The sequence below is a fragment of the Eupeodes corollae genome, chromosome 2 (assembly GCF_945859685.1).
Source record: "Eupeodes corollae chromosome 2, idEupCoro1.1, whole genome shotgun sequence".
Taxonomy (NCBI): Eukaryota; Metazoa; Arthropoda; class Insecta; order Diptera; family Syrphidae; genus Eupeodes; species Eupeodes corollae.
Window position 1 is genome coordinate 121,835,185 of NC_079148.1, and position 26,205 is coordinate 121,861,389.

General features: G+C 33.2%; 1 protein-coding gene across 3 annotated transcripts in view; it reads right to left on the minus strand.

Annotated features, from left to right (window-relative positions):
* The window catches only part of LOC129946661 (uncharacterized), a 413,134-nt gene that overhangs the window by 282,865 nt on the left and 104,064 nt on the right, over positions 1-26,205 (minus strand). The window lies entirely within an intron of this gene.

Below are 26,205 nucleotides of genomic sequence, written 5' to 3' on the forward strand. Positions count from 1 at the left end.
ATAGGCTTTATAAATTAAAGCCACATCAGAAGGAGTAATAAACCTCTTGCATCGTCAGGGAAAAGTCAAACACATAGCAGTATTTTTGGCGATGTCAAATATGTGCTTGTAATTCATATACCTAGCACTGATAGATGTTCAGTCAGTGCAAGTATCACCCATGGATAGTGACATTGGGGGACGGTAACGCCTTTGAGACAGTAGACAACATATGCTTATCCGTTGGTGTTCACATCTGAAGAACAAGGATGAGAATCTACAAACGAATATAAAAAGCTGAGGGTTCTGTCATAAGCAAAACAATTAAGTGGGTAAGAAGTTCCAGACAAAAGATCATTTATAATAATCAGGAAAAGTGTCGGAGACAAAACGGAGCCCTGGGGCACACCAGCGTTTATTTTATTGATATCAGATTTGAACCCGTCCAATACTACTTGAATTGAACGGTCCGAAAGGTAATTTCTAACACAACAAATAAAAGATGCATCAATACCAAATACACGCATTTTCGTTGAAATATTAAGTGCAATAACCTTACTTTCTCCTAAACGATGTAAAGATTTGTTTCACTGTTCGGTTAGATAAACCATTAGATCAGCTGTGGATCTATTGCTACGAAAGCAATATTTCTTAAGCAATCACAATTTTCTATTAGCCCTAAATGAGATGGCGACATCTGTAGACTTGATTGAGCAAATATTCAGTAGATGGCGCTATGTCCAAACCTCCATAAGTTTCATAATATAAGCTACAATTTAATAGAAAAACCACCCACATGCTGCTGAGGCTAAAGTATAGGTTGCATTTTGTTTTGTAGTAAACTGAGTAAAGTGAAATTTTGATCAATTGTGGTTCAAAGTCCTTCCCGTTTCCGTCTTCGTTCGAAAATAATAATTTCATTATATCAATGGGGCAACGGTAGTAGGGAAATCAGTAACGAAGTTCGCCAAATGGCATCTATGTAAAAAATAGCTTGGTGGTGCCTGATGTCTAGTGTCTGATTTTATCGAATTAAAAAAAATTTAAAATTTCTCGACAAAGCGTCGAAATAAAAGATTTTTAGAAACATGTTCGTGCGTCCGTACGTTTGCGACGTTTTTTTTTTGTCGTCCATAGCTCAAAACTAGTAGAGATTATCGACTTCAAATAAATGTTGTTGCTTTAATAATGCAGAAAGATGCAAAAAGGGCTCTTAAGAATATTGCGTGTGTGGTTATCTTACCATAGCAGTTTAAAAAAAGGTGAACATTTTATTACCTCGAAATTTACGAATAAAAAATGATTTCATCTCCAAAACAATTTTGTACAACCAAAAATAACGTTTTAAACATCTGGTAAAATAAAATTGACGGTTTTTTTTAATAAAAATAAAAACCCCAAAAAAAACATTAGGTACTCAAAGTTGGCAAAAATTGAATTTGAAATCATATATCTTTTCAAAAAGTTGAGATCTTTCAAAAACTTAAGATCTTATAAGAATATTGTTTTCAATATTCGGAAAAAATTTTGAGAAAATTCGAATAGATAGTTTTTTTGTACAAAAAATGAAAACTTAAAAGAAAATTTAACAAATGTTGGTAAAAATTGATTTTTCGACAAAATATTTTTTTTAAAACTTTTAGATTATTTTCTTCAACTAATTTTAACTTATAAGAAATAATGTTTTGCACATTAGAACAATTTTGAGAAAAATCGGATTACATGTTTTTTTTTACAAAAAAATAAAAACCTAAAAAAAATGTTGGTAAAAATTGATTTCGACTCAAATAGCTCTTCAAAAATTAAAAATATTTTTTTCAAACTTTTTTTTATTTTACAGAAAATATTGTTTTCAATATTCAAAATTTTTTTATAAAAATCCAACACTGTTTTTTTTCATAAAAGAAATAAAATCTACAAAAAATAGTACGCAAATTTGGTAAAAATTGATGTTTGATTTTATAAAGTTTATTGTAGCTGAATTTATATAAATTTTTTTCGTATAACTAGATTGCACAATTTACAGAGAAATGGTATTTTCTACCTTACTACTGAAAAACTTATAACATTTATACAATAATAATATCACAGATACAAGAAGTTTGTAGAAAGAAAAGCTACATGAAAAACCTTCATTTAATTTAAAAATAAGTATATTTCCGTAAGAAGAGAGAAATGGGTTCGTGTGAATCACAAAAAAAAAGATGTTGTTTACATATCAGAAAAACAAAAAATAAAAACATAATTAAGTTTATCACAGTTATGTATATAAATAATTTAAAATAATAAATAAATAAATAAGCAAGTAAATAAATAAATGACAAAAAAATAAATAATTAAACAAATAAATAAATAACAATAATAAATAATTAAAAAAAAAAAATAACAAAAATAAATAAATAGATAAACACGAAAAAAAAGTAGATAAATAAATAATAAATAAATAAATAAATAAATAAATAAAAAAAATAAATAATAAACAAGTAAATAGAAAAATTACAACACCTTAATTAGATAAATTTAATATTAAGTTGTTGTCAGAACAACTGCACAATATTGTATATCGATCGTATATTTTTGAGATTCGAAATGCAACTTTTTCAATTTTTGCTTCTTGGTGCAGATCCTCCGTAGAATAATGCCAGGGATGATTGAGCATCATTTTTAAAATTTTATTTTGCATAATTTGCAGCCTTTTAATATGAAATTGATGTTGGGTTCTTGATATTTCTCAAATTAATTTCATCATCCAATTTTTAAGACATGCTACTAAAATTAGTGAAAATGTGTGTTTCGACTAAAAATGTATTCAACGATATGAGAAATATTGTTGGTTATTTTAAAATTTTTAAGAATAATTTAACTGACATCTTTTTTAACAAAACACGAAAACCTACAAACTTTTTAGCAAGAGAAATCGACAGACAGAATAAGAAGTTATCAGCTTAAGTCGCATCACAGCCTCTTTTTTTTTGAAAAGCTATTTAAACTATTAAACTTAAAAAAGTTTAAAGCTCAAATTCCGTTTATACAGAAAATAGAATGACATGAAATAGTTATTCAAAAATTTAAAATTTTCCAGATGCATTGATTCACAAAGCCTTAACTTCAAAACTAATTAAATCTAAATCGAAGACATTTTAGTTTTTTTTTATTGAATTCTGAATCTTATTTTGATTTCAATGTATTCAAAGTCTAGCCTCTTAAATTATGTCAATTATGACTGTCACTCTTTAAAAATAAGGTCTTCGCAACCTTATTCGAATAAAATATATAACAAAAGGTTAAATTCAAATAACCTAACCATAAAATGACAACTTGACAATATAAGTTGAAATGAGACTATATACAAATTAAATTCAAAACCTCTTTCAAAAATGTCTGTCTTAATTACGTATATAAGAAAATCTTTAAAAAAAATGAATTACAAATTCAAGTATTCAACATATTCGACATTCAACTTAAAATTTTTCTCTAAAACTAAACAATAATAAATATATGTGTCATGGCTCAGGGTAAAGTCGTATAAAAAAGTTAAAATATATGGGAAATTGTTTAATTTATGCCAACTCATTTTCGCTCTTTTCAAACAAAAAATAAAAACAAAATTAAGAGAAAGGAAAATTCTGTCCTATTAAAAAGTTCCTTCCAATTAAAATAATAATATCCAACCAACAGGTGGATTTAAAATTTCAAAAACCAAAAGAATCTAAATAAATATTCATCTAAACAAGAACTACTAATTCGAATGCAAAATACCTTCTCATCGCATCATGCTTTCAGAATTCTGAGAATTTTTTTAAAATAAAATAAAATAAAATATTCTCTCAGTCAATGCCATACAAATTATATGCTATGAAAATACGTACATTATAATATAGCTATGCACTTTTTTGTTGTTGTTTAATTTTAAAGCATTCATGAGCTTGTTGGTAAGTTGAAGTAGACATCGACATCGTCTATGTGACCTTAATGTTTATTGCATTAAACCTAGCAAGACTCATGAGCACGCATTTTCAGAAAAGTCAACAAGTTTTGAATGGAACATGGTATAAAGCAAACTACGAGGTTGGGGATATTAGCTCTGCTGACGCAAGGGTCGGTGGTGGGGGATGCATCAGAATTAATGTTATTTTCAAAATTCAAAAAGAAAAAAACTCAGAACTTTTAATAAAATATTTTGTTGTAGATAATTTTAGGAGTAAAAACCGCTTTTATGCAAAATGTCAAACTTTTTTTTACAAAAACCACTAAATTGTCCTTTAGAGGTAAATGGAATTCTATGAGCTTGTCCTGCTTCCCAGTAAGGTAGCTATAAAAGTATACGTATTTTTTAATTTTTTTTTAAATTAAAAATACATTCAGACAAACTGTATGGTAGATACTGGGTAAGCCTTTATATACTCATACACAGTAATATGATTTTCTAAAACTTTTAATTAGACTCTTTTCATTAGAATGGTGGGATTCCAGAGTAAGAATATGTTGAAATTAACAGAAATACTGCAAATTGACATAAAAATAAGAATAAGACAAAAAAAAACAATCAGCGAGAGGTCAGGACAGGAATGGTGAATAAAAATTAATCTGTCTATTTTATTAAAAACCACACATGATGACTTTAATTTCGAATAAAAATATATGCAGAGAAATAAAATTTCTCCAAGAAAATTTTTGAATAGACTCTAAGGATTTTCGAACTTGTAAAATTAACAAGAGTTATGATGCTAAAGAAACATCATTCCAACCACTTTCCGAAATGTTCAATTAATAAAGGAAGGAACTTACGTAAATTTGTTATTAGCACTTGAACCACTCAAACCTATTACTTTGATCTAGCCAAGTTACTACGCATTAATCAAAAGCTTATGACGCTAGGGATATAATATTTACTTTCGACATATAGGAACTACAAAGGTGTTGCATTTATAAAAACAGTTCGATCTCAATATTTTAATCAAACATGAATTTTTGATAGTAGAGCAGTTGAAAAATGTGGATCCCTCGATTTCGTCTGTCTGTCTGTCCTCGCCTCCACAACATTGGTTTTGAGTTCAAACTTTTAAAATTTTAAAGCCGAAAATAACAGTCCTAAACAAATTTTTGTGCCAAAAATCGAATATTCGAAATTTCTCAAAAACGAACTGATAGATTTTTATTAAAACTTGGCCACTTCCAAAGCGAAAAACATATTTTTTATTGTTCCAGAAGGGTACCACCTATACAAATTTTATTTTGCTTTTAAATTTTCTCAAGAACTAATAAAATCTGTTCAAAATATTTTTTCTGTAAAAGCTCTTGCACTGTTTTAGTACAATTATTTTTATTTTTTAAATCAAAATTCTGTATATCATAAAAGAATGAATATTTTTTAACTTTTTTAAATGTAAAATCTATATTTTTAAGCAACTAGCTGACCCGGCTACGCGTTGCTGTGGATAACGTTTTTTGTCATATGACATGGTTGTAAACTTTTTAAGTCTAATGGGAGGAGAACATCAGACATGGGCACCACCGTGCTTTTTTACAAAGATGTAATTTGTAACAAAAAAAAGAGGCTAGGATGCGATCCACACTGATAACTTCCCATCCCGTCTGTCGATTTGTCCTGCTTAAAAGTTTGTCTATATGTACTAGTATCAATTTTACCAAATTTGCGTACTATTTTTTGTAGACTGTTGGATTTTTATATAAAAATCATTGAATATTGAAAACAATATTTTCTGTAAAATAAATAAGTTTGAGGCCAATATCTAAAATTTTTGAAAAGATATTTGAGTCGAAAATGAATTTTTACCAACTTTTACTTTTTTTTTAGGTTTTTATTTTTTGTAAAAAAACTGTCAATTCCATTTTTTTCAAAATTTTGAAAATGTTGAATTCAATATGTGTTATATGATGAAATAATTTTTAAGCCTAAATTTCAAGTTTTTGAAAAGATATTTGAATCGATATTCAATTTTTACCAACTTTGATTAATGTTTTTTTAGATTTTTATTTTTTATAAAAAAAACTGTCAATTCGATTTTTCTCAAAATTGTATCAGATTTTAAAAAACATTGTTCTCCGTTGCTCAAAATTGTTTTGGAGATGAAATTATATTTTAGTCGTTAAATTTTGGAGGTAACAAATTTTTTTTCAGTTTTTTTGATTTATAAAAAAAACCGTTTGATAGATTTTTTTCAAAAAATATACTTCTTTGAGATCACGTTACAATTTATTATATAAAATTTAATTCAAGTCTCTAGCGTTTTTAGTTCGTAAGATATTTAGGGTTAACCAACATTTTCACCTTTTTTTAAACTGCTATGGTAAAAAAACCACCCTCACAATTTTCTTGAGAGCCCTTTTCGCATCTTTCTGCCTTATTATCTGTATAACAAAATTTATTTGAAGTCGATATCTCTTCTGGTTCTTGAGCTATGGACAACGAAAAAAACGTCGCGAACGTACGGACGTACGAACGTACGTACACACGCACGCACAGACATCTTTCTAAAAATCTTTTATTTCGACTCTATTGGCCTTGAAACGTCGAGAAATGTCAAAATTTTCAATTTGACAAATCAGACCCATTACAATAACTTCCTATGGGAAGTTAAAAATATGTCAACCTTTATGACTGATGATATGAATGAATGAATGAAATTATTATTTACGAACGAAGACGTAAGCGTTAAAGCTGATATTAAAATTAAGCGATTTGGGATTAAGAGGGGAAAGACTTTGAACACAATCAACATTTGTGTACAATTGTTGTAAAGCAAAAATCAATACGAACAAATTACATATAAAATGTATTATTATTTTTATTCAAGTTTATAACAAATGAGTATGTTACACCGTTTTAAGGAAACTTATAAATAAGGTAGGTTTAAAATATTTCACCTGCAGATTGAAAAGCGTCTTCATGTACATGTACTTTCATCTTCAAAATCTGAAATCTGGGTTTCGTCGATACTCAAATCGACATCCGGAGTTGGTAAGACCACAGCTATTTTTGGTTCTTCATGTGTGTCATTATGTCTTAACATGACCTGATGTTGTTCATCATTCTCTATCCTTTTTCTGAATGTCACATACCTAATTATAACAACTTTCCTAGCTTCAGTTAACCAAACCCTGTGTTGTCGGCGTAGCCCATAAATACAGCCTTTTCGACTTTTGTATCCCACTTTCTGCGTCTTTGGGTACGTGTATAAACGCTTCAGTGCCAAACACTTTAAAATTCTCAACCCTATGTTTTCTATCCCACCATAGTTCATAAGGGTTTTTACATTTCATAGAACTAGTCCCTGTCCTATTAAGAACATATACGGTTGTATTAACTGCTTCCGACCAGAATTTCTTTTCTAAATTCTTTCCATGCAACATCGTTCTGGCTGCTTCTACCACAGTTCTATTATCCCTTTCAGCTAAACCATTTTGTTCTGGAGTATAAGGAACAGTAGTCTCGTGACGAATACCGTGCCTTGCTAAGAGACACTTTACACCTTCATTGACAAACTCACAGCCATTGTCCGTTCGCATTGTTTTTATTGGGCACCGAGTTTCACATCTTTCATTATCAATACACTGTTCAATCGAGTTGCAAACCTCTGACTTATTCTTTAAGAAAAATACCATCTTAAAACGCCAAAAATGATCCTTGAATAAAATGAAGTATCTAGCTCCACCTAAAGAAGGTTCCTCCATTGGACCACACACATCACTGTGCACAAGCTCGCCTGGTTCTTTTGCTACAAAATCACTTTTTGGAAAGGGCAACCTATGCTGTTTACTGAAGATGCAAGAATCACATGAAAAAGCAATCCCTTCCTTTTTTAACTGGTTACGTATATGTGCCACATTTTGATGAGCCATCCTTTCATGCCACAGTTTAAGTGACAAAGTTTGATAAGCTGCCACATAAGCCATTTTACTAACATCATCTTGCGCTCTTATACACATTTTGAATAATTGTTCCCTTCGTTCTGCCACCGCTGCAACAGTGCCATCCTTAGAAAAAATTCACAACGCATACTGTCAGATATGAACTTCAAACCCTTGTCCAATGCACGACTTTGTGAAAACAAATTGCAAGAAATTTTTGGCATATAAAGCACATTTGAAAGGTATTTTTCGTTCCATCTATTGCCATCTAAGGCCAGAATATTTATATCCCCGATTCCTATCGCAGAGATTTGATCTCCACTTCCTAGTCTTATCCCAATCGGATCTGAAAAACTTCGATAGTTAAGCAACCACTTCTTTTCATAGGTCATGTGATCGCTCGTCCCTGAGTTCAAATACCATCGATTATTAATTTTACCATCGGTTACCACACCGGTGCGTTTGAGTTAAATTTACCTGCCCCTTGTTCCTCACATCTAGTTCCAGTTCCAGTCGAACGATGTTCTCCAACTTCGAAATGTGTTTTACTACGTCATCCCTCTGATCTTTTGTGTGACTTTAGAACCTTTGAAGCAACATGTGGACATTAGCTTTCGATGATTGTTCATACACCGCCCCCAGCTTTGTCCACATTTCCCTGTCATTTGTGCAATTAACTACATGCCTAAGTGGTGTTGGACCAATACTCGTAGCAATGATTCTTTGTGCTTTGCTATCCGATTGCATCCACGCACTTACACGAAGGTTAAACGCTCCCTCTTCCTCGTTTAACAAGATCGTAACTTGGAATTTCCATTCTCGAAGAGTAATTCTGCTTTCTCAAATTTGCAGTTCGAATTCGGCTTTATACTGTACATAGGAATAATTGAGAGTTGTAAGTCCCTAGCTCATTATCTGTAAAACCAACTTTTCTTCAAAAATTTTGAATCGATTCCGGTCGGGGAATCAAACACATTTCAACTTGATTCAGGTATATAAAGAATTGAGGTAATTGTTTGGTTAAAATTCTGAAATCGAGTATCACCTTACACAGACGAATTTTCTTGATTTTGATAGTCAACTATTAAAAATCAGCTTACCTAATTTCACTCATGGTTTGAATTTCGCTATTTTGTTTGTAATTTTTTGATAAATTATTTTGGCCAATATTCAATTGTATCAACGTTTTTTTGGCAATTTTTCACTGTTCTATATAATGGAGCACCAAAAAAACACGGCTATTATTAACTATTTATATAACAAGGTTAATATATGGTTTTGGAAAACATTAATTTTCTGTTTTATGAAGCTCGTGCAATGGTCAAAGATTCGTTAAACCTGGATTTAACCAAACATTCTTGCTTTGATAATTGTCTTCGAAAACAGAAAAAATTCCTTCAAAAATTGAAATCAGCTATGTTTTTTTAGGCAAATTTAAATTTAAAAATATAAAAATAGCATTAAGGTCAAAAAGTATTAAAGATACTTAATTCTTCGAAAGTAAGTAAGTTTAATAAGCATAAATTAAAAATCTTCAAAAAAATAAAAAAAAAAGGTTTTTGAAGTTTAATGAAAACCTTATTATTAAATTGATGAAATTCACCTGTTAACTTTCTCCATTTGATGCATGTTGCGTTCAGACTTCCAACTCATCAATATGCGTAAGTTTGAGATGCATGATGTGATGGTATCCTTACCGGTGATGGTCCGCTGCTGGTGATATTTCACATTTCCAATATGCATTCGAGGCATATAGAAAACCTTCTGCATTTCGTAACTTTAGACATGCATAACCCTGAAAATTGACATCATGTCGTCTATACCGTCATTTGTCAAGCAAACGTCAGTTGCCATAAGCAATATTATAGTAGTGATATGCAAGTATGTATAGAATTTCCAAACGTGCATCGCATTTATGTGGCATGAACCTGAACCTTTCTATAGGCGCCTGATTACAACAAACTTGCATCATACAGCAAAATTTCTATCTTACGTTACGTTACGAACTTATATACATATCTATGATGGGTAAAAGTTAATTGCAAATCCTGGCCGTATATGTTGTAAGCCCATTTGCCATATAGTTGGATTTATGTAGGCTATATGCCATTACTTGTCCATAGTGGCAATATAAGCCATGTCATTAATACCAAGAGCTAGCAATGTCACATCATGCATTTCAAATAAACTTAATCATAATCTTCCTTCCATTCCTGGGCATAAAATGACAACGGAATGTTGTGGGTGGTCGGTAAGGTGGAAGTGTTGGCGTGATCGTGTATAGTGCATTGATGGAGACGGCGCGGAGGCGGCGTCAAGATGAAGTCTCTCCGTCAAAGAAAATCCATATGTATAAATGTAAAATTATGTGCAACGCATAGATACATCATCGTCATCATCAACAGAAGTACCAGAACGAATGAATGTGCCCCACTGACAGTTAAATGTACAGGGAAGCACTGATGAGGATGACATTTCATATAGAACCGTTATTACTTTTTTTTGTCATCAAAAGGACATGATTCACCCAACACGACAAAGTTTGTCTCTATTTGCATTTTGTACTTGTAATCCTTCGTGTGTTCATTTATTCCGAGGAAGTGTTGAATTGATTAAGGATTCTTATGCATTAATTTTACTAAGTAGGTACTCTCCTTCAAGTGACGACGACGCGATGACGATGACGTGGATGATAGCCAACAGTGAAAAAATTACGTGGTGATGGTAAAATGCGTATGTGTTTAAAAATAGAAGACATTTGAGGAGAACTACCACCTAATTACCTTGTATGAATAAGATGTCCCCAAAGGAAAGGATTCCACCATATGGATTATGTTAAACTAGCAAACACTTGAAGAAATGTACTGATCAGCTTATTTTAGGGGAATACTACCCGCATGTTTAGTAATAATCGGTCATGAGAATTTTTTATTACAAATACAAACAAGAAAATGGTCAAATCATTATATGCTTAAATTTTGGAAATATTTCCATCCGATGCAATTTGTGAAGAACCAATACAAAATTACACTTGACAGGGTGATATTTTTTAACTTCATTCAATTATTCTGTATCAGTTTTTTTAAATGAAAGTTGTATTATTTTAACGGTGACCTGTTGCATTACTTTCCTCAAATAGCTAAATATAAGATGATTTTTTAAAAGCTATACTTACTTACTTAGTTAAGGTGGCGCTACAGTCCGGGGCGGACCTGGGCCTCAACCAACAAGCGTCTCCAGCCAGCTCGGTCCCTAGCTAGCTGTCTCCAGTTTCGCATGCCAAGTTGGTTGAAGTCCTCTCCCACCTGCGTGTGCCACCTGAGTCGCGGTGTTCATCTACTGCGCCGTCCCACGGGATTGGATTCGAAGACCTTCCGGGCTGAAGCGTTGATGTTAATTCGCGTAACATAACCCAGCCATCTAAGCCGTTGGACTTTAATTCTGCTAAATAGGTTAGTGTCGCTGTACAGCCCGTACAATTCGTCGTTATATCTTCTCCATTCTCCATCTATGCATAAGGGACCAAAAATCACCCGAAGGATTTTTCTCTCGAAGCATCCTAAGACGCTCTCATCTTTCTTTGACAGGGTCCAGGCCTCAGCGCCATAAATGGGAACCGGGATGATGAGTGTCTTATAGATGGTGATTTTACATGCCCGAGAGAGGACTTTACTTCTCAATTGCCTTCTAAGTCCAAAGAAGCAGCGATTTGCAAGAGTTATTCTTCGTTTGATTTCAGCGCTGGTGTCGTTGTCTGTGTTAATAGCGGTGCCTAGGTAGACAAAGTCCTTAAGTACCTCAAAGTTATAGCTGTCCATGGTGACGTTTTGTTCAAGACGTCGTCGTTCAGTGTCCTTTTTTCATGATAGCATATACTTGGTCTTGCCCTCATTGACCACTAAACCCATTTTCTTCGCTTCCATCGCAATGCTCAAAAACGCTCCACTGACATCACGCTTTGATCTTCCAATTATGTCAATATCATCTGCATATCCGAGTAATTGGATGGATCTTTGGAAGATTGTGCCTCTAGTGTTGACGGTTGAGTTTTGCACAATTCTTTCCAGAACGATGTTGAAGAAGGCGCATGACAGTGCATCGACTTGTCTTAAACCTTTTTTGACATCAAATACATTGGTAAGATCTTTTCCGACCTTGATAGAGCAGCGTGCATTCTCCATCGTCATTCTGCACAAACGGATAAGTTTGACAGGGATGCCAAAACTAGGCATTGCTCGGTAGAGCACTTTCCTATAGATGCTGTCATACGGGGCTTTAAAAACGATAAAGAGATGGTGGGTATCGATTTGAAGCTCCTGGGTTTTTTCCAAGATCTGCCGTGGTGTGAATATTTGGTCGATAGTGGACTGAGAAGACTGAGAGAAGTGATCTTTCCTTTCCTTTTAGAAGCTATAAGAAATATAAAAAAAGCATATACAATTCAGAAAAATGCTTGAAATCTGAAAGAAGATTATTTCATGCAAATTTTGACCTGAAATGGTCCAATTTGGACATACTCTTTCAATGGTTTCTTCCAATGCGTTTATTAAAGGGGTCTTGTCTGTATAGACATGAGCTTTAAGATAGCCCCACAAATAGTCTAAAGGCGTTAAATCGCACGATCTAGGCGGACAATTAACCGGTTCCGAACGTGAAATAAAATGTTCACCGAACTCTGTGTGGCTTGTGGCACCGTTTTGTTAAAGCCTGGCTGATATTCATTGTAGCGCTCACCATTCACATTAACTTTACGATTTGCATCATCTTTAAAGAAGTGCGGTCCAATTATTCCACCCACCCGTAAACCGCACTAAAATGCGTGTTTGGATGCATTGGTAGCTCTTGCAAAGCTTCTGGCTGATATTCACTCCAAAATCAACAATTCTGCTTTTTAACGAATTGTCGATTGCTTATTAACTTCCCATAGGAAGTTATTGTAATGGGTCCGATTTGTTAAATTGAAAATTTTGACATTTCTCGACGTTTCAAGGTCCCTAGAGTCGAAATAAAAGATTTTTAGAAAGATGTCTGTGCGTGCGTGTGTACGCACGTTCGTACGTTAGTACTTTCGCGACGTTTTTTTCGTCGTCCATAGCTTTTTATAAAAATAAAAATCTAAAAAAACATTACTCAAAGTTAGTAAAAATTGAATATCGATTCAAATATCTTTTCAAAACTTGAAATTTAAACCAGTGTTATCAAAAAGATAATAGCTACAAAACCACCCTCTAGTAATACTCGTGCTTCTAGGAACACCTATTCGTCTACGCTTATGCTTCGTACTTCGGAGTATAGATATTTGTTCTTTAGCCGTACAACACGAATGTACAATGCCTTACAACACTCCGCCTTTTGTTGTCAATGCAATTTTCAAGAACTAAAAACTGATGAACATCGACAAACCCCTCACCCTTTTTTAATGATGTGTGTGGGCTGATTATAGCAAAATATAAATTGTTTATAATTTGTTATGAATTTTGTGTTTGACAATACATTTTAACAAATATAACCTACAAACGTAGTATTTTATGTAAAACATGTATTTTTTCAAGTTGTTTTTTTTTGAGTGAATTTGGTTAATTTTAGTCAAACGTTAAAGGGCTTAGGTGATATTTTTCAAGGGATAAACTTCTGTCTTTTTGCATTTAGACAGGTCTTAAAACAAATGGCGTTAGACTTTATGTTTTGCATGACAAGTTGCAATTTTTATCCACCGCTGTGTCAAATTTTTACCACGTTCATCACAGTTTCAGTGTGACAGACAGATGTAGTCTTTAACATAAAACCCGAGACCTACCTTTTGATAGATAAATTTGTTCAATTCCCAGAAATTTCCACTTCAACATCCACCAGTAATTCGTCTTGTCGTCGGTCTTAGTGATTAGATAAAACCTTGACAGTTAAGTCTGCTTGTTAAGATTTTGGTTCAACCTTATTCTATATACAGCGCAAAGCTTGGACTTTTAAGAGGCAGATAAAAAAGTTCGTTGATTTCCCAAACCTGGCAACACATAACAATTCCATCAAATATCTTGCATTTTACTGATAGTACTATTCGCTGGTTTGACGCAAACGTTGCACGCACTCGCAGTCGACTCTTCAACGTTTGGTGGCCAAATTTGAGACGAGTAGTTTAGTAAACATTCAGCCAATACCCGAACGTTCAAGGAACGCAAGATCGGCCGAGAACATCGCTGCGATCGTGGAAAGCAGAATCCAGGGCAGGCTATTCCTCACCGTGCACAAGAACAAGAACAGAACTCTGCCTTTCACAGACTTCAACTTGGCAAATTAAGCGTCGGGACTTGGATCTACACCCGTACAAGATCGAGCTGACCCAGGAGCTCAAAGTTCATGACCATAGTCAACGCCGCCGTTTGTTCCCTGACTGGGCTATCGAATTGTTTGGAAGAGGACCGCGTCTTTAGTGACGAGGCGCATTTTTAGATGAATGGCTGTGTTAAGAAGTATATACCGGTGATAATGCATCTTCAAAAGTCATCGTTTGGTGTGGATTTTAGGCTGGAAAAAACTTTTTTAAGGGTAGAAAAGAGTTTTTAAAAAACAAATATAATTTTATTCAGAAAAACAATAAAAAAAACGATATGAAAGAACAGACGAAAGTCGACTGACTATATTGATGTTTGATTTCTATCTGATGATCGCTGCGACGCTGCCACTCCAACTTATCTCGTGATGCTGTCCGATGATTGTTGGCCGCATTATAGATTGTCCAATGTTTATTATATCAGCTTGATTATAATTGGATTTGGACCAATGTTTATTTTGTCTCAAATTTCTCAAGAATCAAGATGCTGTTAAAACTTAAGTGTCGTCGTTGCCTCGGTCTCAAGTGTCTTGTGCAATACATTAGGGTTGAAAGATGTAGTTATAGATGTATACGTAACTCTGGCGTAGTAATTGGTCCGTAGATTTTTGAAAATGACCTTAGTGAGGATGTCACTGTCAACAGCGAGCGCTAAATAACGTTGATAACTTATTTCTTATGGTCCAAATTGAACCACATGGACGTAGACGACATGTGGTTTCAGCAGGACGGCGACGACGCTACGTACCACCCAGCAAACTCCACGACATCTACACACAACATCTACCCGTCCTTATTGAAAAACCCTATTAAGTTAGTTAGTTAATTGGATTTCTACGAGTACATAATCAATAAATAAAAAGAAATCGTATGGCCCGTGTTGCTGAAAAAAACTTTATTTAAGTGGATGGCACTATCAATGGCAGGCATTCCGGAGCCTAGTTTAAAAGTTCATTTGTCACCTTCCCTAAACTTCGATGTAAGAAAATTTAAAATTATGACAGTAAGAGTTCTGAAATGCATTCAAAAAGTTGAAGGCTTACAGATACTCTTGAGTTCTCTTGTTACGAATTTATATAGTTATAGTAGCCTCACTTTGCGCGGAATGATTTATGCCCACTTTTTCTTCAGTATATTATTAAACAAGTCTGTTTCTATTTAAGCCTTGGAATAAGTTCTAGAAAACTTCGAACTTTTGTTTTTTTTTTTCTAACCGTTGAAAAACATTGGCGTATTGTCTAAGTACTGTTTTACTTTAAACTTTGTTATTTTGAAAAAGGTTAACCCCATCATTATTCAATTGCAGATACTGCTGCCCTCACTACTCAAAATTTAAAAAAAAAAGTATCTCTTCATTTAATTTATTTATAATCACCGACTAGACCTACAGACAAGGCTAAAATTAGAAATCCTTGACCTAACCCTTATATCCTCTAAACCATAACACAATACTTTATACTGATTAGTATTTTATTTAAAGGTAAAACAAAACTACAAACAATACGGTAACATGAAAAGTTTCTTTCAGAACAATGAGAAAAATAAAAATAAAAGAAAAAACTTTCAAAAACGGACACACAGTCAACAAAATGCCACCGAGATCTAATTCATAATTTGAAAAGTTTTTTCTCTAATTGAGTTTTCCACAGGACTTGTTCGTAATTTGTTTACCCTAAATAATTTATATTCAAGACGACGAAAAATCCACTCTCGTTGTACGTATGTTTGAAGTTAGTTGAAGTGAAGAGGGTTGTACTATACAAAGTCTCGACCTCTCTTTCTGTATGTCTTTATAGATAGATATAGCAGAGAACAGTATTATATGTATGTACATTTATATGTACATAGGTCTACTCGTAGGTAAGGTAACTTAGAGAAGTTTTAAAACAAATGGTTATAATTATTATTTAGCTTTCATACCTGCCTGATGGTATGATGCTTGCAGCTAGAAGAAATAGAAGAAGAAGAAGAGAACAGGTTGATGCATTTTCCATCATCAGCATAGTTTTGGAATTTGAATTTAATTTCAAAAGTAATGTTTTATGGAATAAAGTCTGAAGTGTAATTCAAGAAGTTTAAGACGAATGTTATTTTTTTTTTTGGACTTTAATCAAATACGAAGTAAAACATAAGTTTAAGGAACCCTTTCCGTAAGGTATTGACTTTGAGATTTGTTTATTTTAACACGTTTAGTAGTTAAGCAATCTTAAATTCAATAATTTAATATTGCAGGTATAGAAATGTTCCTTCATAATTAATCGGTGCATTTAGGTCATTTAAAAAATTTCAATTTTTCAACTATAATTGAATATTCCTAATTCACATATGAGGTAGTGAAGTATATTTCTGCTTTATATTAATAACGTATAAAGTTATGTTTAACTGATATTTTCTTTAAATTGAACAAAAACTTTGTACCCTTAGAATGAAAGTGACCTAACTCAAAAAATGCAACTTGTGGGAAATGAAGAAAAAGCCTTCAAGAAAGTGTAGTTTTGAGAAATTTGGATTGTATTTCTCACACATTTCGTTGGAAATTATTTATTTTGTTTGCGAATTTCTTATAATGAAGTGACTTTATTTGAAAAGGTTTATATTAATAGCTTTTTTACTTAATCTCAATTTTTGAGTTAGGTCACTTTCATTCTAATAGTGCGATTTGTTTCATATTTCAAATTTACTGAGACAATCAGTTTTTACTTCAATCATTTTAATAACAAAAAAAAACTGAATTTGATTTCATTGGTAAAATCTAAACCAATTTAGTTTATTTAATTTGTTCGTTTAAAAAATATAAAAAATAAGTAAAGATTAAGACTTGCTTAATACACAATATAAATATAAATACCTCAAAACATTACAACAAACTTTTTTTGTGTCCAGAATAACTAGAGATAAACACGAACGTCTGGTTTTGCCTGAGAAATGTTACATTGAAGAATAAACATGTTGCAAGGATCATACATTTCCAATGGTTGAGGGTAAACGGTCAATGTTGTATAAAACATGTTGTGAAATTCAGCAAATTCAATTGAAACTAAACGCAGTTAATTTGATGATATTTTGAATCATATGTAAAAAACCCAGTTAAAGAAAAAACTCCTATAAAAACTGTTTGGCAATATGAGAAAGCCAAATGGAACGGCCTCAATGAATCCTACAGGATCTTTAATTGGTCACTATGCTTTCTCTACAGTGACGTGGATTCCAGCGCAGATATGGATACAAATTAAATTCTTTGTGGAAAGAGAAATTGCATCCAGAATAGTTTGATTCAATCTGTAAAGACTAAAGAGGTTATTAGGATCAGAGATGTAAGTTTTTGGATTTATTAAGCCAACCCCACTGAGAAAAACCAAAATAAGTTTAAACAAGCTAGAAAGACCTGTATCGCCATATTCGACGAACGAAATTCTGCATGACCAGAAATTAGTGCAAAAAATACTACAATGTCCTAAAGGTAGTAAAAATGTCTGTTCATTTGTAAAAAACGTAAACATTACGTAATCCTTGGTCATAACACTCATACACAAACACATTTCCTATATAACCTCGATTGATAAAACAGTCAGATCAGAAGTTTGTTGTTAATTCGACGCTACCAGAAAGTGTCCTGAGTCCTTCTGTTCTTGAGAGCGTGAACTATTTTTTGAGACAAATCTTCTTTAGCACTCGTACAGTTGCAAGAGTACTGGAAGACCTTGACGTCAAAAAATTCTCTGTCCCGGATGATTTTCCCCCTATTGTTCTGAAGAGGTGTTTTTCAACGCTGGTAAAACCACTTCGTAAGCTTTTCCATCTTTCCTACTCTATAATTCTTTTTCCGAGCGGATCAAAACCTGCATTTGTTCAATTGTCTATCTCTACAAAAAAAGCGAAAAAGCACTCATGTCCCTTCTTTCCAAAGTCCTTTAAACTCTGATTAATTATCAGCTTAAGAAATATCTCGAAACACGAAAGCTCCTTAATGATTGGCAGTATGGCTTTCGTAGCAAAAGGTCCAATTGTAATCTCATAATTTATCTCACCGAACAGTGGAACAAATCTTTACATCGTTGTGGAGTAAATAAGATTTGTGCACTTGATATTTGAAAGGCATTTGATAGAGTTTGGTACCAAGATTTCTTTCTTTAGAAAATACTTGCTTTTGGTGTCGATGAATCCCTTATTCGTTGGTTTAGAAATGCCCTTTCTAACAGTTCAATACAAGTTTTATTTTATGGTTTCAAGTCTGAAATTCATAAAATAGATCCTGGTGTTCCCCAGCGCTGCGTTTTGTCTCTAACTCTGTTCCTCATATTCATAATCCGTTAAACTGTTTTGCTCAGCTTTTTATATTCGTTTCTAGATTCATTTTCTTCTCCTTCGGATGTGGAATTTAAGGGCAGCGTATGATAAGTTCTTTAAATTCTGATCTTGACAGCATTGTAGAATGGGGAATTAAGAACGTTGTAGAATTGTTAATGCTTCAAAAACTCAATGCTACCTCCTCTCGTTAAAGAGTAACCCACCCCATTTGCCGCTATTCATGAGCGGTTCCTGCATCCAAAAATCTAATCAACTTCCAATACTCGGTATCTGTATCACAGATCGCTTTTTTTGGAATAATCATATTTTCGATATCGCCAAAAATGCTGCTTGCTTAGGATTTCTCCGATGATGCATTTGATACCCTTTCGCATCGTTACCCCTTTCTGATCTGGCTGTAATTTACCAAGCCTTAAGTAGTCCAAAAATTGAATATAACTTCCATATTTGGGCAGGTGTCCCTAAAACAAGTTTAAGGATTTTGAACAGAATGCAAAAAGAACTTTAAAAATGATAGGTGAGAGAACTATAACCGAAACAATTACATACGTCACTCAAACACCGCCACAATGTTTCATGACTTTCGTTGTTCTTCTGATATTTTTATAAACATTGTTCTGTCGAATTAGCCAGTTGCATTTCTTCCATCCCTCAAACAATTCAGCCATAATACTTTAGAAATGCACATAAGTTTAAATTTGAGCTCAATTTCGGACGTACTGTTAAGTTAAGAGATTCTTTTTTCAACTGCACATCGAGAATGCGGAACGCTTTACCGAACTATGTTTTTCCCTATCATTTTAATATTCAAAACTTTAAGATCACTGTCCGTTGGTCTCCTTTTTAATCCTTCCCTATTTCCCTAAAGCTCGAACTGTGTTTAAACTCGTTACTTATAAAAAAAAATATTTAAAAGTATTGCTCAAAATCCTTTTCTCAAGATAATTTTCCACTACAAATCAAGTAAATTTGAAAAATTCCACACAACCTAACGGTTCTTATGATTTCTCTGGGTTTCTTAGGCTGAAAACACAAACTACCGTTAAAATCACTAATATGGATTTTTCATAATTGGCACTATTGCAAATTACATAATCAAATTCTAAAACATACAATGATAAATTTGCAAGAGATTTGTATTAGCCAAAGCCGTGACATTTATGTTAGGTACATTATTACTTTATTATAACGGTGCTTAGGCAAACATGAAAATACAAAAAAGTCTCAAAAATGTATCTTCCTTTCGCGTCTTGTCTTTAATAATGAACAAAATGAAGGTATGGTAAATTATTTAATATTTTCTTGTACCCCTGTCCCTTTATATTTGTCAAAGTGAGTGTGGAAGAAGGAAGATTTCTTAAGCAACCATCATCGGTGAAAGGTAAAATAAATATATTTTCAAGAAACGGAAATGAGATCTATGCTCTGCTCAGCGTTCCTTTACGCCAGACAATGAAAAATATTCATTATTCATTTGTTGTATACGTTTATCCCTTTTTGGAGCATGGAAATTTGTTGGTTATGTTTGTTATTAGCACACAAAATAAAAGGTAGGTAAGGTAGGAGTAGAAATCCTTATTAAACACGGTGAAACACAATCCAGAGAGAAGGAGTTGGTTTTATGATGCAAATTGGAAAACATCTTAACTCATAATACAAATCGTATAAAATAAATTAGAGATTGTTTTGTGATGCAAAATTAAGTTACTTAAAGAAACTGTGAAATGAGAAAGCGAGAGTAAATTTGTTTGTTGACGAGATGGATAAAATAATTATTAAGGGCATTTGAATGTTTATAAAGCAAGTCTTAATTTAATTGTTACGTTTTTTGGTTAATTAAAAAGCAGGAAGTTAAAGTAGGAGGATGTTAAGAAATTACTTTTCAATTAATTTAAGGATGTTAAAATGTTCAAACCTAGTTAAAGATGTCTTAAAAAGCTACTATAAATATTTGTGTACTTAATTATTTAGTATATGCTGGGAAATTCCATAAATTAAGATCAAGGATCTACAAATATTAACCACAACATATTGTCATTTTGTTTCTTCTAAGAAAATTCAATTTAATTTTCTATTTCAAAGAATCAGAAAAAGTTTTAATCATAAAATTTTGAAAAATAATGAGATTTGAATCAATTCGACCGAGTTGGGTATTTTATTGAAAAATATTGGTCATTTTATTGCTTAGTATAAATTCAAAGTAAGAAAGTTTTATTCTATACTTAAAAATCATTATTTAACATAATGGTTCACTTGGGCGTATACTTACTTTTTTATATGTTTATGTTTTCTATAATTTTGGATGTGCACTTTAAGTTTATCGTATAATGACTTATGAGAGGTATACCTTATGTTTTTATTAAGGAGTCTTGCAATGCTATAAGGTGCAAGTTCAATTGATAAGCTTAGGCATTTATGCTATTGTTGGTGGCCTGTTCGTAATGTACCTATTGCTGCAATCAACGTTAAGCTTGTCTGCAGACCGGTCGTAACACTTAACAACAATATTTTGAAGCACAAAACTATAAGGAAGGTGGCTCAATACTGGACGTACTTTGATCTTGTCAGTAAAATAAACAAATCCCGTGGTGCTTTTGAAATGCATTCTTCTAATTCTATAGCATAACATCGCTCCACACCAGCAACTTATTAAGTTTAACGAAAAATAATTTTCGCGGGTACTGCCTCTTGCGAGGAATTGACAAATCCTTCAAGAGTAATTCTTGTCATGAAAAAGTGCTTTCTCAAACTAGCCGTTCGGATTCGGCCTTAAATTGTAGGTCCCTTCCATTCCTGACAACAGTACTCGCACACAGGAATGGTTGAGAGTTGTAAGTCACTAGGCCCTGGTTCACAACGGACTGTTGCGCCACCCCATTTGATTTTTTTTTTGGGATGTTATACGCCGCCTATTATACTCCACCTATATATCTAGCACATTACACGGGCTTTTATTCAAAAAATTATCAAGGTTCTATGGCAACAAATCATAGGAAATATTTAATTTAGGATAGGAGTCGCTTGTTTTTGGTATCAGGGGACGAAAATGGTGTTGGAGTGGCCATATTTAAAAAACCGAGAAAAGCAGTCGTTCGGTTGGAATTTTCAGGGTAAGATTAGTGCACTGGCATTTGTCGATAGAGTTGCACGTGTTATTAAGTGACAAGTAAAAATTAACAAATTAAATCGATGCAATGGAGGGTGAAGATTTCATCCTCCAAAAAACTCAAATTTGTTTCAAAATTCTTAAGTATTCAAAAATGGATCATACCATTAATAACGAAAATTATTATCAACCACTCCAAACATTATGCGATATCCGCATGGAAAGTGGAAATTGTGAAAGTGATAAAATTGTGAAACAGGAAGTTCCCCCGATCATTGTTTTAAAAACAAAAAAATGAGGTTCTAAGAAATCTAATCATTAAACTAAATATAAGTGATTATATTATGAAAAAAATATTCCTGGGACAAAAAGTAATGTGTTCAAGCATTGAATCTTATAATATTGTTGCGGCAGAGCTAAAAAAAGAATCATGTGGGTTCTACTCAAACGAGAAAAAGCAAGTGGTCCCCTCCGTCTTAGATCTCTATGTCCACAAAAAATTAAAGAATGAACTTGTTTCACTCGGTATTAAATGTCTTGAAGTTAAACCAATCATAATAAAAATCATTTCGCATTTTGTAATCCACAAATATGTATATAGTTGCCATTGAACGTGGTTCAATTAACATGAACGATCCTCGCTCGAACTATAAAATTGTGTTTAAAACTCTTATTCGATGGGATTATAAAACACACCAGCCTAATAAAATTACACAGTGCTACAACTGTCAGATGTTTGGTCATGGCGCAACGGATTGTCAGGAAAAAAGCTTCTGTTCTTCTTGTTCGGGTCCTCACAAAACTACAGAATGCAGAGAACTATCATCAACTTCTTGATGTGCAAACTGCAGTGGTCTTGGGTCTCCACCGAGAGCCTCTAGAAGCAACATACATTCCAAGTACCTCCTCGAGAAAACCATCGACTCTTGACATAGTTTTTATTGCATATTGCAAAGCACTTCTCTTAACCTGTAGCTATTAATGCTCTAATCTCAAATCAACTAACAGTTTGTACAGAACTACAAATTTATTATTCTAGAAAGAATACTAATAGCCATTTTAACTTTAATGCTGCAAATTGGGGAAGATATCGATCTTATATATCTGGAAATTTGTATGAAGGTAATTTATCGTGAGACAATATGCAGTCGTTCGAAAAGATTGACGTTTTAACAGATACATTAGAACATACAATAAAGTGAGCTGCTGAAATATCTATTCCAAAAACTGCAAATACCTTAGTTTCCTCAAACCTTAAACCGTTGCCGAATAGTATTTTGTACCTAATTCGATTGCGAAGTTCTGAAAGGAGAAGGTGGATTCGGTATAGGTTAGACACTTTACCTAACCTAAAAATCCTTAACTTTCGAATTAAAGAAGAAATCCAAATTTTCCGAAATCAAAACTGGAACAACCTATTATCTGGTTTTGATAAAGGTTCTAAGCCGTTTTGGAAAGTGTCAAAAATAATTTAGAAAAAAAGGCTCAAATATTCCTCCCCTCTGAATGCAAAGTAATGTATTTGTAACTCAGGAGGAAAAAGCAAATATTTTGGCTGAAACTTTTAGACAAAATCATTAGCGCAATTAAGTGATCTTTATACTGAAAATCTTGTAAGCAAGCAGATATATTAATACACAGCAACAGTTTAGTGAACAATTTAATAAAAGAATTAAAAATAAAGAAATCACCTGGTCTTGATGGCATCAGTAATCAACTGTTGAAAGCGTTACCTAAAAAAGGTATTACCTACATTACGTTTTTGTTCAACGTCTGTATTAAACTCTGTTACTTTCCTGAAAAGTTGAAAATAGCCAAAGTGGTTCCAATCAGTAAGCCTGGCAAGCCAAAAGATAACCCAAGTAGCTATAGGCCTATAAGTTTATTAAGCACTTTGAGTAAAATTTTCGAAAAAGTCTTAAAGAATCGCCTCTTAAAGTATGTTGAACAATCTAATATAATATACCCTATCGAGCAATTCGGTTTCAGAGCTGGCCACTCCACTAATCATCAAATTTTAATAATAAAGCAGTATGTTCAAAATAGCCTTAACTCAAAACATTCAACTGGTGTAGTATTCCTAAATATCGAAAAAGCCTTTGATACGGTATGGCATGAAGGACTTATCTACAAACTAATTATGTTTAGCTATCTTATGAAAATTATTTGGAACCTTTTAAAAAATAGAAATTTTTTTGTGTCCACTGTAATTGCGAAGTTTTCCGTGCAAGAAATTTGTTACGGAGATCCACAAGGCTCAGTACTTGGACCGATTCTTTTCAATATTTTTATGTCTGACCTACCACATTTTCAAAAAATTACTGAAGTTGCTATGTTTGCAGATGGCACTGGCCTTTTTGCCTCAAGTATCCTCCCTCAAGAAGCAATAAACAGTTTACAGACTTCTCTTGACACCCTTTTAAATTACTTTAACAAGTGGAAAATAAGAGTTAATGCTGAAAAATGTCAAGCTATGTGGTTTACTCGAAAGGAAAGTTTTCTCCCACAATCTGTGCTTAAAATAAACTTTGTTTATATAAAGGGTGATTTTTTTGAGGTTAGGATTTTCATGCATTAGTATTTGACAGATCACGCGGGATTTCAGACATGGTGTCAAAGAGAAAGATGCTCAGTATGCTTTGACATTTCATCATGAATAGACTTACTAACGAGCAACGCTTGCAAATCATTGAATTTCATTACCAAAATCAGTGTTCGGTTCGAAATGTGTTTCGCGCTTTACGTCCGATTTATGGTCTACATAATCAACCAAGTGAGCAAACAATTAATGCGATTGTGACCAAGTTTCGCACTCAGTTTACTTTATTGGACATTAAACCAACCACACGAATGCGTACAGTGCGTACAGAAGAGAATATTGCGTCTGTTTCTGAGAGTGTTGCTGAAGACCGTGAAATGTCGATTCGTCGCCGTTCGCAGCAATCGGGTTTGTGTTATTCGACCACATGGAAGATTTTACGCAAAGATCTTGGTGTAAAACCGTATAAAATACAGCTCGTGCAAGAACTGAAGACGAACGATCTGCCACAACGTCGAATTTTCAGTGACTGGGCCCTAGAAAAGTTGGCAGAAAATCCGCTTTTTTATCGACAAATTTTGTTCAGCGATGAGGCTCATTTCTGGTTGAATGGCTACGTAAATAAGCAAAATTGCCGCATTTGGAGTGAAGAGCAACCAGAAGCCGTTCAAGAACTGCTCATGCATCCCAAAAAATGCACTGTTTGGTGTGATCTGTACGCTGGTGAAATCATTGGACCGTATTTTTTCAAAGATGCTGTTGGACGCAACGTTACGGTGAATGGCGATCGCTATCGTTCAATGCTAACAAACTTTTTGTTGCCAAAAATGGAAGAACTGAACTTGGTTGACATGTGGTTTCAACAAGATGGCGCTACATGCCACAAAGCTCGCGATTCTATGGCCATTTTGAGGGAAAACTTCGGAGAACAATTCATCTCAAGGAATGGACCGGTAAGTTGGCCACCAAGATCATGCGATTTGACGCCTTTAGACTTTTTTTGTGGGGCTACGTCAAGTCTAAAGTCTACACAAATAAGCCAGCAACTATTCCAGCTTTGGAAGACAATATTTAGAGAGAAATTCGGGCTATTCCGGCCGAAATGCTCGAAAAAGTTACCCAAAATTGGACTTTCCGAATGGACTACCTAAGACGCAGCCGCGGTCAACATTTAAATGAAATGTCATGGACCAATCTAACGTTTCAAATAAAGAATCGATGAGATTTTGCAAATTTTATGCGTTTTTTTTAAAAAAGTTCTCAAGCTCTTAAAAAATCACCGTTTACAATGGTCTGAACATTGTAAATATCTTGGTGTCACATTTGATAAGAAACTTACTTTTGAAAAACATTTATCTATTACAATCCATAAAATCAATCTGTTAGTAAAAATCCTATAAACATTCATTACTAGAAAATCTAAACTAAGCATGCATAATAAAATCTTAATTTACAAAACTGTTTTTCAACCGGTGTTAACGTATGGTTTGACTGTGCTGAATCACACATAAAAAGGCTTCAAGTAAGCCAAAATAAAATCCTCAAATTAATGCTTAATTTGCTATGGTTTTATTCAACTATTAGACTCCACGATAGAGCAAATGTCAGCTCAATTAAATTTGTTCTTTATAAGCTACAAGAAAAGTTTTATGCAAGATGTTCTTACTCGGAAAATGAACTTATACTTAATCTTTAGCCTGTACTATTTGAGTAAATTTGGGTTTTTGTGCAATTTTAGTTTTTTAAGGTTTTTTTTCTTGTAGTGTTTTCCCTTAAATATTATATTTTCTTTTGTAATGTTAAAATTTGTTGTCCTAAATTTATCAAAGATATTAGAGATGTAAAGAAGAAAATTCTAAAACTCTTAAATTACGTAAATATGTAAATAATGCAAGCTTTAAACTGCAAATAAAACTAAACTTGAACTTGAACTCAGGGTAAGATGTGTTAAAAGCAAAGTGGTAGTAATAATAAAGCTTAACTTTTACACGTAGGCACATCTAAGGTAGCAACCAAGATATAGGCTTAAATTTTAGAGCTCTTTACGATACCAAAAACTTGGCCCTTTACCTT